Below are 18927 nucleotides of genomic sequence, written 5' to 3' on the forward strand. Positions count from 1 at the left end.
TGCTGCTATTACCAAGTAAAAGGAACATTTTTAAAAATAAACATACATAGATACAGGTCCTTGAAAGTGCTTGAATTTATTCTGTGCAAGAAGTTTTATGGAAGAAATTCCATATTATTCTCTCTGGTCCGATAATGTGTTATTTCGCCAACACTTCGTGGACTATGCTTGATTTACGTTAGTTACTTGCATTTACGCGTTACGTTAAGTGTTTCCCGCGTGAGGTACTTTGTGTTGTATGTTGCCATGATGTTCACGTGCGCACAAAACTACTACAGTACCTCAGCGTTTCAGACACACCGTGAAATATTGCAAAAATAGACTGGTTACATGAGCCTAAGCTCTTTTCAATAAAATCCATGCAAAAGTTAATATCAGATCATTTTAGAATACAGTATAGGATGTACCGAATATTCTTCAGTTTTATGCAAAACAGAAATATGACAAATAGAATATCAGACCTCTGTCATATGGCCAAAAATAAATGCAAAAAAAAAAGAAAAGAAGCTGGACCCGGAAAGTCCTTGAAAGGTTCTTGAATTTGAAGTTAACCAAGCTGTGGGAACGCTGTATTAACAACTATCCAAACTGTTTTAGACCTAAAAGATTCTTTGTAGGCCTATGTTACCCTTAAATCTCAGAGAAAAGAACAGAATCAGAGATTCATTTTTATTAGCAACGTTTCGGTCTACTGACCTTCATCAGGCATATATGCCTGATGAAGGTCAGTAGACCGAAACGTTGCTAATAAAAAGTTTTCATATGATTATAGTAACCAAAATGATCACGGTTATCACAGAATCCTGTTTAAAAAGTCCTAATGCTACACAATGAAATCAATTCACCAAGTTTTATGTAGAAAACCAGCAAATAACAAGTAAAATTAGCATCAATATGTACTTTTTGTTTACATAAACATTAAAATAATAACATTAAAAATGATGGCCAGATTTTAAAGGAGTGTCTTGCAACATGTTATCTACAATGCACAAGTTCAAATAGAGTTTTGACAAAAAAGGTTTTATAAAAAGATAAAACACATATTTCAGCCTCTAAATCATTTTTATAAAAGTAAAAAATGATAAATTACTGACATTTACAATGCACATTATCCTTTATTATTAATAGTATGCGGTCTGATTTTGCCCGTTGCGTCTGTCGTTGCTATGCAACCATTCAGCTTTACAGGGGGGAGCTTTACAGGGGGTATGGCTTATCTAAATGAGATGTAAATGAGCCCTATTGTCACTCCCAGCAGGTGAGAACACAATCTTTAGAAGCCAATTTCTCCCTTTTGACCTTTTTTGAGTGCCTACCATCAAATGGCCACAACTTCTCCAAATATTATCAGATTTCCATGAGTTACACATTGTTGGAAAGCTTGGAGACTACACTTTCAGAATCTGTGAATAACTCCAAATGCCCCAGAACCGACTTGTGTCACTATTTTCCGTGATTGGTCACATATTGTTTTAAGACATGAAAATTGTGCTCGATAAAATGATGTTAATAACGAAAATAACAAATATTTTAAAGATGTATCTATTGTTATGGTGATTGCAATGATTTACAAATGAAATACACTGCTTTGATAATTTCAGTGTCTGAATTATTCATTTTAACCTTGTATATTTTATGCATCTGTTTGATAACAAATAAAATGTCAAAATACAACAAAACATGTTTTGTTTTATCATTCTGTAATTGTTAAAAAAAATACTATGACAGGTATACTAATGGGGCAGTTTAGCGATCATTCTGTGTTAGAAATATTTACGGGGTCGCTAACGACCCGAATGTGTAAGAATGATTGGCGAAACAGTCATGCATTTTACGGGTTAATAGTTTGTAAGGTTGTTAAGTTTAGCATTAAGGGATGTAGAAAATATTCATGCAGAATAAGGCATTAATATGTGCTTTATAATTATGAATAAACAGCCAATATCCCAGTAATATGCATGCTAATAAGCAACTAGTTTAAAACATTCTGTCACCGTCCCGCTGGCGGGACGCCTAAGTTTGCTTCAATATTTTACAATTAAATCCTAATCTAATCATGACAAACTATATATCGTTGGAAAGGTCTAAGCCTCCTAAATAGATATGTCACCCCTGTTGTTTGTTAAAAATTATGTAGTAAAAGTAATAAATGAATTTATGACAAGAGTGCACCTCAAAAAAATCTATGTCATAACAGGAGTTCTGACCTTTGTCACAAAAAGTCGATGCACCCACTTTTAATCATTGAAACTTCTGTTTTCATGCTAAAGATTCATAGTAAAACCTATATTCTAGTAATTATATATCTAGTATATCCATCTATATATTCATTGTTCCTGTATATTGTCTTGAATGAGAATTATAATGTTAGTATATATAGTTATAATAATTAGAATAATTAGAATATTCAGTTTGTAATAAAATCTTTTTTGTGTGTGTGTGGATTTGCTATTATATACTAATTGCTATATTGGTAGAGTCTTCTGACAAGCAACAAAGAAAGCTTGTTTAGGTCTAATTGCATACACGTGCCAATCACAATCAACCTCATGTTTGGAAATGCTGCTGAACGTTTACAAACGTCCAGAGCAGAAAGCAGGGTCACACCAACTGCACTTTCATTCACCACTGCCACACTCACAAGATGGTTTCACCGAGGCCTAAAAAGTGTTTTACACTGCTCAAAGTTGTGGAAGAACTTTGTAAGTCGAGTGATGATGAACAAAATCATTCTTCAAACAATGAAGAGCCAAATCTTTCAAGTGATGATGAACCAGACGTGCTTTTGCCAGAGGAAATGTCTGATTCAAACCTGGAACGGTATGTGAAATTTATTTAATTTTTTTTCTATTACACAATCGTTACTAATTTTACTGGATTATGTGTAAATATGTCGAAAACATATGATTGCTTTGTACGTATGATAAGTATACATTTAGATGTGTATATATAATTGAATTATGCATTGCATGTACTATGTTAGTTTTATGCATTATTCAGTTTGTACAATAGTTGCATGTACCATTAGTTGAATGCTTTATTCAATTTGTACTACATTGTTACAAGTACCATATTAGTTTTATACTATATTCGGTTTGTACCATATTGTTGCACATACTATGTAAGTTGTATACTATATTCAGTTTGTACTGTATTGTTGCAATAGGTATTCAGATGATGATGGCGAGGACTTATCTGCTGAAGACCCTGAACCTTCAACCTCATCTGCATCATTTACTTTCAGTGGTTTTAGTGAAGAAGGCAGGAGAAGCAGAGGAAGAGGGCAAAGCAGAGGAAGAGGCCAAAGCATAGGGAGAGGGCAAAGCAGAGGGAGAGGGCAAAGTAGAGGGAGAGGAAGAGGAAGAGGAAGAACTTAGTACAGAGAAAGAGAGAGACGTACTCAACCTGCTGTTTCTTCAGGTATCACTGAGGCCAGATGGCACAGCTCAGAGGAACCCGACATCCAACCACCAGTTGTAGTATTTAGACCAGCTCGAACTCCTGGCCCTCAGCTCCTAACTACTGAGCCATACAGTGCTCTAGAACTGTTTCAGCAGTTCTTTTCTTCCACGGTGTGTCAGACCATCATCCGGAACTCAAATGCCTATGCAGCTGAGCATCAGGACACAACAAGAAAACCATGGCAGGACATGTCCCTGAAGGACCTATACTCCTATGTCTCAGTGGTGATTTACATGGGTCTGGTAAAAGTACCAGAATTGCCAAATTACTGGAGTGGGTCCAGACTATACAAATTTGGTTTTCCTGCTACTGTTATGTCTGGTAGGAAATTTCAGGCCATTTCAGCAGCGCTGCATCTCAGCGATCCTAAGATGGATGCTGAGAATGCGAAAAAGAAGGGGACTCCAGCCTATGATCGCCTGGGTAAACTGAAGCCAGTCTACCAGGAGATAAGAGATGCCTGCAAGACCTTTTTTCACCCCGATCAAAATATTGCAGTAGATGAGAGGATGGTGGCATCCAAAGCAAGGATTGGGCTGAAGCAGTATCAAAAAGAAAAGCCAACAAAATGGGGATATAAGCTTTTTGTTTTAGCCGACTCCGCTCATGGATACACGTGGGATTTTTTTATTTATGAGGGCAAATCCCCTGAAGCCCAAAATGGACAAAGGATGGCGCTGGTGGATGAGAAGATGCTGAGAACTGGCTACAAGTTGTATGTAGACAACTTCTACACCAGCCCATCACTATTCAGAGACCTCCTCCAGAAGGGCATCTGGGCCTGTGGGACCATTCGGAGCAACCGGGTGGGCTTCCCACAAGCTACAGTCAACAAGTTGCCCAGAAATGCTCCCCGTGGGAGTATGCGGTGGACTCGCGACAACAGTCTCCTTTTTGTTGAATGGAAGGACACCAGGGAGGTGCTCATGTGCTCCTCCTTCCATTCAGCAGGTGGAGATCACACCGTACGGAGGAGGGTGAAGACGAGAGATGGAGGATGGACAGAGCTCACTGTACCTATACCTGCTGCAGTGCATGACTAGTTGAATTTATTCAGTGGTGTTGTGTACAAAAATTGTGCAGATGAGTTTATATTTTATTTATTCTCACTGTTATTCTATTATTTTCCGCACAGGTACATGGGAGGAGTTGATCTCTCTGATGCCCTTGTCGGGTACTACAAAGTACTCAGGAAGACCAGGAAGTTGTACCGCTCGATTTTCTACCACTTCATTGACATTGCGGTGGTAAATGCATTCATCCTGCACAAGCAGTTGGCTGCTGCTCATAGCCAAAGACCAAAAACACAGCGGGAATTCCGAGAAGATTTGGTGATGGAGCTTGCAGACTGGATGCCTCCGAGTGAGCCTGCTCCTCCTGCTCCAGCACCTCACGGGACAGGAGAGCCCTCAGGCCATGCCTGCCACAGGCCAATGTACATCACTAATAAAAGTGATGACCCCAGGCGAAGATGTCGAGTGTGCCACCGGAAAACATTTGTTTTCTGCCACGGATGTGCATCATACTTGTGTTTCCAAGCAACACGAGATTGCTTCAATTACTGGCATGATGTAAATAGTTTGTAGTGTTCAGAAGTTGTGAAAAATTGTATCTAGTTGTAAATAGTTTATAAATAGTTGAAAAATTGGAAATTGTTTGGTATTTATTTTTACAGTATTTTTATTTCATTATTATTTTCTTTTATACTAGTCATATTTGTGTTTCTGTTACAATTTGTATAGAATAGTAAAAAATGTTTGTGAAATCTTTTGGAAAAAAAAAAAAAAAAAAAAAAAAAAGTTTTTTTTTTTTATCTCTCTCTGTGTTCGTGCTGTGGTGTCAGATGTAAGTTCAAGCAACTAAGTGACCTTTGGGAATCAACAATGAACAAGGGTGTCTCCTGGTGGCCATTTGTGATGTGACAACTAAAAGTCTCACAGAAACCTCATTTTTTGAGATATCAAGCTGAAATTTGACACACATCTCATTTAGACTTGTGGCTTTTACTTTTTAGCATTTTTAGGCTGAAACATATTTTTTTTATATATATATAAATATTTAATATAATAAAACAAATATTACATAACATTTTCATAACAATAAACTTTAATAACTTTTAGAAATATTAATAAATTTTAATTATTCCACTTTAACAATAATCCCCAAAGTGTCTTCTTTCAAAAGAGACTGAAGGGTCAAGCCAAACATCACTTGTCTCTTCATCAGACACATATCCTTCAAGAATGATTTTATGTTCAATATTAAAATAAGAATGAATGATAATCAAGTTATAACCATTTCCTACATTTGATAAATCAGTTCTCTATATTCAAGGAGTGATTTTGGATATTGTAGTGTTTTAGTTGCTCTGTGCTTTTGAATCCAGATTATTTAGGTGCGGCTCTGATGTCTGTGTCAAGACGTGCTGACAGGCAAATGTCCTTGGTGTTTGACACTCCAGGGAGTAAAGAGTGCTCAGCATGTGTTAACTGTATGTCTTACTAAAGTGACCCCTGGGGTCACCTATGTTACAGCTATGTGACTCTTTTGGGGACTCAGAGAAATGTACCTCTCTGATATACTTTTCTTTCTTTATAGAATAGAATAAAGTCACTTCTGTACTAAATGTAGTATCAGCATGTTTTGGAGAAGTGCTTTGTTGATAGTTAGTTAAGATGTTCCGACCTTGATGGAAACTGGTATTCTCTGGAGTATTGTGTGTGTGCGTTGTATGATTTGTGCAGATCCAGTATTGGATATGGGCCTTCCTGCAGGCGATGCCAGACCTATAGACGCTTTTCTGTGACCTCCGAGGTCACTGGAGACTAATCTGGGCCTGGGCGACATCAAGTCTACGCATTTTTAGAGATATATGCTCCTATCTGTCTACGTGTGGAAAGTTGCTTACGTTGCATGTTGTTAGAACCAATCAGAATCATTCCACATGGCAGTAATGACGTGTCTAGACCTTGAAAACAGTATAACTGTTCAGAAAATTATATGTACGTTAGACGGAGGCGGGGAGACTGTTGGAGGGAGCGCGGCCTACGAACTCCTCTTGAAGCTGGCTTCTGCTGATGAAACTGCAAACTATTCTTCAGTAAAATTTTCTTTAATTAATCTGACTCCTGACTCCTGGTCTTCATTTTTCACTACTGGTCCTGGGTTCTAAGCTGTTACCCCAACAAGACCAACCTTATGCCTGTATCCCAAAGCATTCATGAATTACAGCTGTTTAAATTTGTATAGTGCATTTTCATGTCTATGCCCAAAAATGGGGGTGACAGGTAAGGGGTTAAACATTTCTTGTTCTTAAAATAAGTATCTTCTGCTCACCAAGGCTGCATTTATTTGATCAAAAATACAGTAAAAACAGTAATAATGTGAAATATTATTATAATGTAAAACAGCTGTTTTCTATGTGCATATATAGTAAAGTGCAATTTATTCCTGTGATCAAAGCTGAATTCATCATCATTACTCCAGTCTTCAGTGTCACATGATCCTTCAGAAATCATTCGAATATGATGATTTAATGCTCAACAAACATTTATGATTATCAGTGTTGAAAACAGATGTGTACAATCATTTTTAGGATTTTTTGAAAGCCTTCTATTTAAGAGAAATGCTGTTCTTTTGAACATTATTCATCAAAGAATCCTGGGGAAAACTGAGCATTTTAGAGACTAGGCTACTTAAAAATAGATAAATAAAATAAAATAAATGACATATCCCAGTCTGACTTGTAGTACTGTAAGACTTTGAATATTAACACCTGACCACTCATTGTGGGTTTGCTACTGTTACAATTAAAAACTGTATAAGGGTAAAAACATTACAGCCAGACATACTACTAACATTGATACTGGGTGTGTGCATTATCAAGAATTAAGAAGAGCAATCGTATTGGTGGCACCAGGGAGCCCCAAATAAAATTCTGCTTAGGGCCCCATAAGGGCTTGGGCCCTTCAGGTAAAAAAGATGGGGGTTGAAAACAGTAAAGCGAATGTCTTTGCTCACTTTCAAATATCTTTGATTATTTCCAATCCTACACTCTGCTATATGTATTGGGCATTGGCCTAAAACTTTGACCTTTTACAACTTTTTGAAGTAGCCTATTAAAATCATTGCAATATCACAAGCTGTAATGCAGAATAACGAAGAAAGAGATAAGCACATCAAGTTACAGGGAGAAGGTAGCAGGTGCACATAGAAGACATGAGGATGAAAGAGAAATGGAGGCATCAAGCCAAGAGACACAAATGCTGTATGAAGAAAGCCTAAAGAAAAGAGAGACATCTAATTAAAGTTTTAAAGATATAATGGTGTTAGAGTAAGACATAGGAAGGACTGATGAACGGATAAAGAAAGTTGAGTAAGACCTGACAAAAGAGCTGGCAAAAAGAGAGATTTCAGAGAAAGCAAAACGTTTTTAAAGGTTAAAACATTAGGCAAAACGACCAAAGTGCTAAGTAAATTATTGTCACAGAATTAAAAAAAACACAACAAAAACAAACAAACCATGAGATAATGTATATTGGTTAGGAGATTTAGCAACAAGATGTAGAGAAAACAATTATTAAATGAGGAAAATACATAAAACAGCAACTCCATGAGCCATGTATATGCCAAAAACTGAATTTCATTTAATTAAAAAGTTTGAGACCTTTCCAAGTCAGGGGTTTATGGTGATTGGTCACATCTTTTTAACCCTCAGAGCCCGACGGCATCGCCCACGACATCACACGGCACCTCCGATAAATATCTATATTATTTCATGAAACTTTTATCGAGTTTCTTACCGTTTTTTCCAGCAGAAAGCTAACGAGCTAGCCATCACGGGGGTGTCTTTGGTGTCTTTGTAGCCTTTACAGAAGGTTTTCTATCCAGCCTGGAACATGTGCATCTTTTTGGAGTTGTTCAGCAATAAATCAAAACGCTTACATCCAAGATATATCCACTTGATGTCCATAATTTATACATTTTCCGTCATTTTTGCCGCTAGCGCGATCCTAGCTGCCATTTTGGATGAGGGTTTGACCAATGACAGGCTGATCCGTCATCCACGTTGGTGTGCGTCATTACGCATGAACCACAGCTCTTTTATTGTGAAGAGAGAGAGACGCACGGCTAGTGTTGAGGATAGAGAGAGAGAGACGCGCTGCAGTTTTTAGTAGTTTTGTGGAGAAAGTTTGAGGAAAAAGTTTGAGGAGAAAGTTTGAGGAGAAGTTCCTGATAGGAACTGTTTTGAGGCTTGGCACCAGTAAATATCCAAAATCCAAAGAGGCCAAAAGCGCCTGGACTTTTTTTGGAAAAATGTAAATAGTTTTGGTTATAAGTTATCATGTTTATTCCTGAGTTCCAGGACTCTAAAGACTTGAACAAACTGTTTTCCAGAGGAAATATGCTTAGCTTTTATTTATTTGTGTGTGTTTTCAATAAATATTTGAGTAATTCAATTTCCGTTTTATGTTTTCATTTGTCTTTATGGTCCCATAACTTATTTTACATTCAGGTGACATCAATGCAACACAAATATACTGACAGAGCAACTTGTCTTGAAAAAAAAGAGGTGTGTCAATTGTCTGTGCACAACAGGGTTGATGTTTTACAAGCTTTTTTAGTAAATAACACCAGGCGGAAAATTAATTGTAAAAATAAACAATTAAAGGGTTAAGTTGGCCTAGTTGAATTTCGAATAATTGGATTTTGTCAATTGTGGCAACAGTCTCTTACCGGGCCTGGTTTGGAGTGGTGTGTTGAACTGGTGGAAGGGTTTGGTTTGCTGAATCGTGTTGTTGGTCTAATTGAGTGTTTTGAAGTGTGGTGATAATTTTATCTCTCACTGTCTCAAGGGAAAAAATATCAGACTTTTGTTTTTGGGACTTGTTTAGCCAACACAGATTTTTTACTTCAATTTGATGGATTGACTGTGGACAGTTGGAGGTATTCAGTGAAAAATAGGTTTTTGATTTTGGTCCAATGCATCTTTTTGTTTGGGGTTGTCTGGAAGTCATTGAGCTAGTGTGTGGTTGTCAGTTTCAACAAATTTTTCTAAAGGACACAAAAGGGGCAGGAAGTCCTGTTAATTGAATAATCCGTAATTATAGGCCCACAGTGGCAGTAATGTAAGGTGAAAAAGAACATTTAATTTAAAAAAAAAAAGACATTTAATTCCAATTTTAATTCCAAATGTCATTTAGTATGTAGGTAGAGGATGCCACTTAAAATATTTAGGACCAATGATGAAGCGAGAAGGAAAAAAGTAAATTGGAAGCCATAGACAAACCTCTCAAAAATTGTATTCAAAAACAGCTGAAGTACTAAGAAAAATGGAAAAAGAAGTATAGATGTTGGATTTTAGAAAAATGCTAAACTAGTTAGAATTAAAAGTAAGCCAATTGAACAATTACCCCCCCAAAAAGAATTGATGAGAATTTAACCTGAAAGAAAATAATAAAATAGCATGAATGTTAGGTAATAACTATAAGGTAATTCAATTAATGAGCAGGCCTGCTAACAGGGATTGATCCTGAGGATTGCACAAACTGGTGGCCACCAAAAACACTGGAGTTTTCTCCTTAGTATAAGTGGTTTGTGCAGTTCCCTGAGGAAATCCAAATAATTGACAAAAAGGATTATTGAAATATCTGATATACAGAGATAAAAATATATGGAGAGAGAGACAAGCTAGATGTAGGTACTATGACTGTATTATACATTGACCTGTTAAATGAAAATTAAATTTTGAAAGTCTGAAATTTTTATGGTTGTAGAATTTATAAGGAATACATTTGATTAATGTGGAGTGTTCAAATTCCAGATGACACCAGATGACTTCTGGGGCAGCTGCCTTGACATACTAAAGGAAAGCAACTGGACTGTGCAACAAGTGAAGGACATGGCTGCAGAGAAAAGAAGAGGCATTGATTGATGGGCCTTCATCCTCGTTGAAAAAGAAAGTTGAAACTTCCCAGGGGCTGGTATGGACAAAGACTGAATCAATGCAGAAATGAGGATGACAACATGCTGTCATTATGCAAACTGCATTGATGCTGTCCAATAAAGAGAGAGATTTTGGGATCTGCTTTCAAGATAGAACTGATAAGCTTGATATGATATATATCACTCCCTCTTGGTCCATAGTAAACTTTTTAGGTCTAGATCTAAAATAGTAATCAAAAAAATTACAAAACTCATGATGTCACAAATGCTGTCATTACCAGAGATTACGTGAAGTTAATATTGTTGCTCATGAATTCGAGATAATGCTGAGAACTACAGTCATTTAAAAATCTCATAAGTTAAAACAGTATTAATTGATTAAATGAACAGATGAATGGCAAATTAGATTTGAGAAATTTAAAATTGCGATATGAAATTAAAATTTACAAATGATATATAAAAGGACATATGAGGACATCAGCAACACTTTTTACTAACTTAATTTTAGATGTGCATGGTTGACCATTGCGCAAGGGGAGAAAGTGGTTAGAAGAATAAAACCAAAGTCGATGATTTTTTTTAAATAAATGATTGATAGATTTTATAGCCAAATGTAACATTTGTATCCAAAACAATGTCAGAAAATGTGTGTACATAGCACTGCATGAAAAGTGGGATTTTCGTCAGTATGTGGCACTGTAGATTGCCGTGGAACTTCAGGTTTACGACTGTGCACGGCAATTTGCAGGCAACACCGAAAACTGCCGTAAATTGTCGGAAATTGACGTGGGCCTTGCTTGGCAGTTGTCCCCCCATGACCCCCCCTCCCCTTAATTCTAGGGGAGGCTTTATCATGTAAATGAACATGCTGTGAGCTACACAAATGCAAATCAGAGTAGCAGCAGGGGGAGTTTTATCTAGGTTCTGCATTTTTTTAACTAAAACAAGTTTAAAGTTTAAGTTAAAATGTTAACTTAAATTTAAGTTAAATGTACTCGTTTTAGTTCACATTACTAAATTTTTAGGGCAACCAGTTTGCTCCAATTTTTTAAGTAGATTCAACTTGTCCGGGCTCACAGTGTAGATTAATTACTCTGTATGTCATTAGCAATAACCAATGTTATGTAAAAAAAAAAAAAATACAGGACAGCAGTTCATGTCTTCAACCTTTAGAGAGGTTATGTGATGCAACAAGACAATGAACCAAAGCACACAAATAAATCAAGTAAAGCATACAGTTTACATACCAAAATAAATTTTTCCACCCTGCACTGTGAATGATTTCTAAATGGCTATTACCGTAAAACTTCAAATAATAGCCCGGGCTTCTATTTACCCAAATCACCGAACTGCACCGGCTTGTATTTGAAACAGGCGTCTATAAGAGACAGGCCTTTAATTTAGTGTTGAGATGTTCAAGCATGACGGTAGGAGGTTACCACATTATATTACGTTTTATTTATAATTAATTTGAATGTGTTTAACAAATCATTTAATGTTAGAAATGTCTTAGATTATTGGCAGCACAAAAAACGAAACGATGTGACAGCAATGGGCAGAACAATATAAGTTACCGCTAAAATCCATTGAGCGTATGAACTTGTTGCCCGAAACACATCAACAAGAAAGAATGAAGGCTACCCTGTAAAACAACTGCAATCATGTGATAGAAAATTACTCTATTCATCACTATCATCATCCCCGCGGTTCTCCTCCCCTTCTCCCTCTCCAGCCTCCGCTAACTCTGCCTGCCTTGCTCGCACTAACAGATCCCGCCCAGATGCGCACGGCTCTCCCTCTTTGAAACAACGGATAAGGTGATCCTCGCTTCCATCAGAAGCTACTGTCAGGCCACATACCCAAGGATAACATCCCGAAGTTAATGAAATATATCTCCTCCTTCTCCCTCGCACACACAAACACACGCGCACGTCTGCGCGCAAGCATTAAAGGAATTTTTCAGCCACTCCGTATCCAGCTTTACCCACGCTTGAAATTTGACAACTGTCAGCTTAAATGTCAAATTATACTTTTCTCCATGGTGGTATTGAGAGAATTAAGAAAAACTGAAGACTGAAAGTTCGTTAACCTCTTTGTTATGTTGCCATAGTGATGAGTCGTTCATGAACGGTTCCGTCTGTCACGTGAAATCGAATCAAAACATTGAACAGGCGATCTGACGGGTTTGAGAAGATCAAATACAGCCCGATACTAAAAAACAGACCCGGCGTCTATTTGAGACCGGCCTTTATTTACCCAAACCTGTCGTCACACCAGGCGTTTAAAAGAGACAGGCGTCTATTTGGGACTCTGCTATTATTTGAAGTTTTACGGTAATCATAAATGTGAAAAGTACAAGTTTGTGTGTTAATAGTTAAGTCAGATTGTGTTTTTCTGTAATTGTCATTTAAATTGAGCTCACACCACATTTTATGAATTATCAATGCAGATTTTCAAGAGGTGGTTTCCTGGACAGGGTTTAAATTATGCCAAGAGTAGGCCTTAATCTAGTTAATCGTGAGTTAAAAAATTGTTGCCTGGAACAAAGATTAAGCACAGATTACTAACACCTGGACTTTGAGTCCTGAACTAAAATAAACTGGATTCATTTACAGTTTTATCTAATTGCTTACACACAATTTCTGAAAATATGGCTCCATTTCTTGTAACTCTACACACAAAACACACAACATGCAAAACATCAGACATCGCTTGCAAAAGCAACACTTTGTGCAAAACTATTTTAACTCTTCCAAAAATTTTGTTTTTGCATATATCTAACTACACACAAATATGCACAACTGAGGAATTTTACAGTTGAACTGAAATCAACTGAACTGAATCAACACTGAAGTCACTTGAGCTGAATATTGACATATTGACTGATATATTGGCTTGTTAGAGCCGGTTTACAGCTGAATTTGTTTTGAACTTGTTACTGAAGCTGCTATGAAACAATATATTTTGTTGTATGCATATTCTTTCTTTCTCAAACCTTAGTTTTGATTTCTAAGTGATCAATTTATGTATAAGTGTTTTCACACATGATCATTGGCTGTATGGGTCCTCAGTAAATTAATGTGGCATTTAAATGGCAAAAGTTATTCTTGTCTCTATAACTTATGGCTTCCTAAAGACACGTTTATGGGTAAATAAAATATGAATAATATAAATAAAATGAATATCAAAACATATTTTAAATATAATGAAGTCATTTTATTATTGCACTCATCAGATGTTCCTGGAAACAAAACAGAGACAGAACAGTATAAACAAACTATACAACAAACTAAACACCAAATTACAAAAACATTATTATGTGAAAGTGAATAAAGTTGTGTGTGTGTGTGTGTTTTCAGTTATAAATATGTGCTGTGTAAATTAGCCTATATATACTTTTAGAAATTATATATAGCCTAACTTTAAAAAACAAACAATAACCCATATAGATAAATTATAATAATTGTATAATATTAACCCTCTATGGTACGGTGTTGCCTCCAGGCAACATAGCCTATTTTAGCTTTTTTTTTATTAAAAACTTAATAGAATTTAATTGGTCAATGCAATTTTAGGGGAGGAGAACTCAATTACTAACCAATGAAAATGCAAAAGAGTGGTCACATGACCCACAGTGCTCCATTTTGTTCCTTCTTTCAGCACAAGTGCACATGTCACATGGCTCCATATTTTCTCTGATGAAAAGTGCATTTTTCACTCATTTCTGTCCAGATAATCAGCTACAAAAAATCTGAATCACCTTCACTGGTAAGTAAAGAAGTATTTTCAAAAACTTTACACTATTTATCATCAACTGTGTCATAGTAAATTACAAAAGACTGCATGTTGCCTCGAGGCAACATTGTACCATAATGGAATCACAGTCCATACCAGGCATATACTAGGTTTGGAATACAAGTATATTTTATTCATAGGAAAAAGAGTTTAAATTATATAAATGTATATGCATTTTTGCATGATTTTATAATGCATTTATAAGAAAAGTAATTAACATACTATATATGCACATATTATGATTTAATGCAGGAGATGAATCCGCACGTTTTCTATGGCACTTCAAAAAGATATAAAGCACAGGTAGTACTGCCAGTTGATGAGAGTGAGGATGAGGTGTCCTGTAGTGATGAGGAAGATGAGGTCATAGTGACAATTCAGCAGGGAGAGAGTGAGAGCGAGGATGGAGATGAGGATGAAGACGGAAGTGAGAGTGAGAGCGAGAGTGAGGATGGAGATGAGGATGAAGACGGAACTACGATAATGGTAGAAAATCAACAGGAAGAAGTTCAGAGTGAGAATGAGGAACGTGGTGATGGTGAAAATGGAGGTACAGTAGCAGGCTTGATTAGAGTAGGATGATTGGTAAATTCAGTAAAAAATAAACCATGTCATTTGCAACTCACAATGTTTTTTTTTTCAGAGGCTTGCCAGCAGCAATACACCCGAGCTAAGAATTTAGAGTGGAAAAAATGCAGGACAATCCTTCCAGTACCACATGGAAAGGCAGATTGACAAAAGCAACAGATGTGAAACATCCTGCTGAATACTTTCGAGGCCTCCTCACTAGCAGTTGTATTGACAATATAGTAGAACAAACCAACCTCTATGCCATACAGTGTGATCCTAGCAAACCACTCAAAGTCACAGCTGAGGAGATTGAGCAATTCATTGGCATTTGTTTCTATATGTCAGTCTTTGGACTTCCAGGATGCCGAATGTACTGGCAGTCAGCAACAAGGATCGACTGTGTTGCAAACACCATGGCCTTGCATCGCTGGGAGGCTATCAAGTGCAATCTACACTTTGCTGACAACTTAAAGCAAGTTCCTATTGGAGAACCAGCTTATGACAAGCTGTACAAGGTGCGCCCACTGCTGACATCCCTCTTGGAGAAGTTCCAAGCAATCCCAATTGATGAAAATCTTTGTGTGGATGAACAAATTGTCCCATTCAAGGGGAAAACCCCTATGAAACAGTACAATCCCAAGAAGCCAAAACGTTGGGGATATAAAGTATTTGTTTTTGCTGATAGCAGTGGCATAGTCTACAACTTTGAGGTGTATACCGGGTGTATCTCTCCTTGCAATGGGCAGCCTGACATAGGCGCGAGTGGCAACATAGTGCTAACCCTTTCAAGCATCATTCCAGACAACAGTTCCCACAAGTTATTCTTCGACAACTGGTTCTCCAGTGTTGATCTGCAGATGCTGTTGGAGAAGAGGAAAATCCACTGCATTGGCACAGTCAGAACCAATCGTCTGGCTGGATGCTGTCTCCCCACTGATCAAGACATGAAAAAGAAAGGATTTTGAGGAAAAGGAGACCATTTACAAAGGGGTTATCCTTAGGGCTGTGAAGTGGCATGATAATCGAGCAGTCACTCTCCTCTCCACCTTTGCCTCAGCGAATCCAACAACCACTGTGACGAGATGGGACAAAAAAAGGAAGACAACAGTCCAGGTGAAATGTCCGAGCATTGTCACCAAGTACAACAAAAGCATGGGAGGGGTTGATCTACTAGACTCCCTCATCGCCCTCTACAGAACAAAGATTCGATCCAAAAAGTGGTATCACCGATTGGTCTTCCACATGTTTGATTTTGCTGTTGTTGAGGCCTGGCTCCTCTACCGGAGAGACAGCAGAGACTGTGACATCCCTCCAAAGGATGTGAGCAGACTTGCAAAATTCAAAGCTGAAGTTACTGGATGTCTCTGTATGGAGAGGAAGGCCTTGAAGAGAAGAGGGAGACCATCACAGCACAGTGAGGAAGAACAGCCTGAAAAGCGTCCAAAAACCCCTGTAGAGCCACGACCTTCAACGCTGGTTCGCTTTGATCAGACAGGTCATTGGCCTGTTTGGGTTGAAAGAAAGGGGAGATGCAAATACTCAGGTTGTTCAGGCATTGTAAAAGTACAGTGCTCAAAATGTGTCACCTACCTGTGTTTTTCTGTTGAGAGGAATTGCTTCGTCAACTTTCACAAGCAGTGAGGTGCCATTAGTGAGGAAGGAGATTTTGTGTGTATGTTCTTGTGTACATGCAGGGCCTTGTGTGTATATGCATGCTTGTAAGGATAAGGTTCATAATAGGATAAGGTTATGGTGATTATTAATGTTTTACCTTGAAACAACACTGATTGTAACTGTTTGAAATGATAACTTGATGGTTTGAAGTACTTGTGTTCCACGGTGGTACAATGTTGCCTGAGGGCAACAGCTGGATAATAAATGTTACTTTTTATTAAATATGTAATGTGTAATTTGTTTAAAACTAGATAAATCTGTTTGATTGAGTGTTCAGTTCAATAAATTGATGTTTTCAATAAATATATTTATTTTTTCTTCATGAAAATGTTAAATGTTTAAATTTGTCCGTTGTGGTACAATGTTGCCTTGAGGCAACAAACTTTTAATAAACAAATAAAATTAAAAATAATGAAAATGTTTATTGATATTGTTATAGTGACCAATTTTAAGCAGGAAAAACATCACAAATAATTTTTTCCTCACTGATATCATATTGCGTACCATAGAGGGTTAAGCATTTACTTAATATACATTGTAACATTAGGCTACTTTACTCTAGCACAGTAGTCAGTTAAGCAATTAATTAATATCTTATATTAATATGTATGTAGCCTAGGCTACATCTAAAGGTAAGTCTGCTTTAAAAAAAAAAATATTACACTTCGACATGTACAGAATGTGCGCGTTAAGAAACACGTTCAAATGTGTCTTCTTAACATGTTAAAACTGTGCGTCGACTGTGTGTGTATGCCTGTTACACGACCAGAATGTGCGTGTCTACACATACAAAAGAAACACGTAAAAAATTGCTGCGTTGACGCGGAAAACAGGGTGTGTTGACACGCGTTTCGTATAAAGAGATTTGGCCCCGGGCGCGTTCCATAGTAGAGCCCTAGTCCAATGACGTGCGAGGTCGAGGTCATGGCCATGACGCGTAGAAGACGAGCTTTAAACTTTTTTTTTTTTTTTTTTTACATTTCCTATGTTTTTTGCTGCTTTCCTTTTTTGTGACACTGCATGAAAAGTGGGATTTTCGTCAGTATGTGGCACTGTAGATTGCCGTGAAACTTCAGGTTAACGACTGTGCACGGCAATTTGCAGGCAACACCGAAAACTGCCGTAAATTGACGGAAATTGACGGAAATTGACGTGGGCCTTGCTTGGCAGTTGTCCCCCCATGACCCCCCCTCCCCTTAATTCTAGGGGAGGCTTTATCATGTAAATGAACATGCTGTGAGCTACACAAATGCAAATCAGAGTAGCAGCAGGGGGAGTTTTATCTAGGTTCTGAATTTTTTAAACTAAAACATTTTTCAGTTAAATGTACTCGTTTTAGTTCACATTACTAAAAAATTTCTTTTAGGGCAACCAGTTTGCTCCAATTTTTTAAGTAGATTCAACTTGTCCGGGCAAACAGAGTAGATTAATTACTCTGTATGTCATTAGCAATAACCATGTAAAAAAAAAAAAATACACACAAAATAAAAAGTTGCGGTGTTATGCCTATATGTAATTGAAGCACTTTTGCCACACCCATTAACTTAAATAAAGTGAAAATAAATATAATAGGTTTTTCTGGAGCTCCTTGGTGGTCTGAAACCTCAATGAGTTTGAAGAATATAGGGATAAATTAAGCCCCTCTGTGGACTGATTTCCTGACTCTTGATCTCTCTCTCTCTCTCTCTCTCTCTCTCTCTCTCTCTCTCTCTCTCTCTCTCTCTCTCACACACACACACACACACACACACACACACACCTGTGCAGGCAGACACACACACACACACACACACACAGGTCATGGCCATGACGCGTACAAAACTTGAAGACGAGCTTTAAACAGAAGTGTTTTGGGCCATGTCCACACGAAGCCAGAACTTTCCCTATCCGATCTTTTTTTTTTCCTCGTTTCAAGATATATCAGCACACGAGAGCATGAAAACGGCTCAAAACCATGTAGTATACATGCCAGACCAGTATGTGGCACTGTAATTCTGCCACAGAAATACACTAAAAACGGAGAAGAAGAGTTGTGGCTAGAAGGGGTACGGCAACAGTCGGAGATGAGGTAAAATCTCACAATAAAATAACAATAAATAAATTTGCTACTTACCAGATGTGTTTTATTTACACATACACCTATCCCAACCCTAAACATACCCTTATAATAATGCAAATACAGTAATTAAACAACGCAGTATTGATGTGCGCATGCCCAGTGCCCGTAGTTGTATCCCCTTTAAGTCTTCCCTGCGCAGGACGTGGTGTGATGACATCATCGTTTCACAAAATAGACGGATTGGCCGTATACACGAAACCGCAAGGGTGTCGTTTTCAGATGTATCCACTTTAGGACCCGGTTTCAAAAAACAGCGGTTTCAGTCTCCCAAAACGCCGGATCCGTGTGGACGAAACGCCAATACGATAAAAAAAATGTATACGTATACAGTGATACGCGTCTCCGTGTGGACGGACCCTTGG

The sequence above is a fragment of the Gobio gobio genome, assembly GCF_949357685.1.
Source record: "Gobio gobio genome assembly, chromosome: 9".
Classification (NCBI taxonomy): Eukaryota; Metazoa; Chordata; class Actinopteri; order Cypriniformes; family Gobionidae; genus Gobio; species Gobio gobio.